Raw genomic sequence first — 536 nt, 5'->3', positions numbered from 1 at the left:
CTCTCTCCTGTATAATAGCGTCCAAATTGTCTGTCACACTTCATTGTCCTCTTCGATAGATCTTCCGAGTACTCCCCTGCAGAGGGAGTTTGTATCAAGTCTGTGGACAGAGAAATGGGTCTGAATTTCTGTGATAGAATCTTTCTTTTCTTTCCTCTCTCGACTGTTTCTATCTTGGTTTCCTAGGCCCCATTACTAGCCAGGACAAACTGTCCCAAATTATGAATATTTCTTATGTAATCTACATAAGCTTCCACAGTGTTTAACGGTAAATGTACCTTGCTGTTTGTACCTTTCGCAAGAAAAATATAAAAATAAAAATGTTATGCATGGAATATAAGTGTCAGATATCATATATTTGTCATGGAAGTGCACCATTTTCTGTTTGAAATGTAGACGTATTACATTTCCCCCGTTCCCTGTTTTTGAGGGAGCTGTTATTTCATCTGTGTCAGATTGCTGTTTGGGAATGATAGAAGGACATTACTAACCTCAGACAATTCTTTTTGGTTCAGGTGACAAGATAATCAGGTTGC

This window comes from Penaeus monodon, chromosome 34 (genome assembly GCF_015228065.2).
Source record: "Penaeus monodon isolate SGIC_2016 chromosome 34, NSTDA_Pmon_1, whole genome shotgun sequence".
Classification (NCBI taxonomy): domain Eukaryota; kingdom Metazoa; phylum Arthropoda; class Malacostraca; order Decapoda; family Penaeidae; genus Penaeus; species Penaeus monodon.
This window is presented reverse-complemented; position numbering follows the sequence as displayed.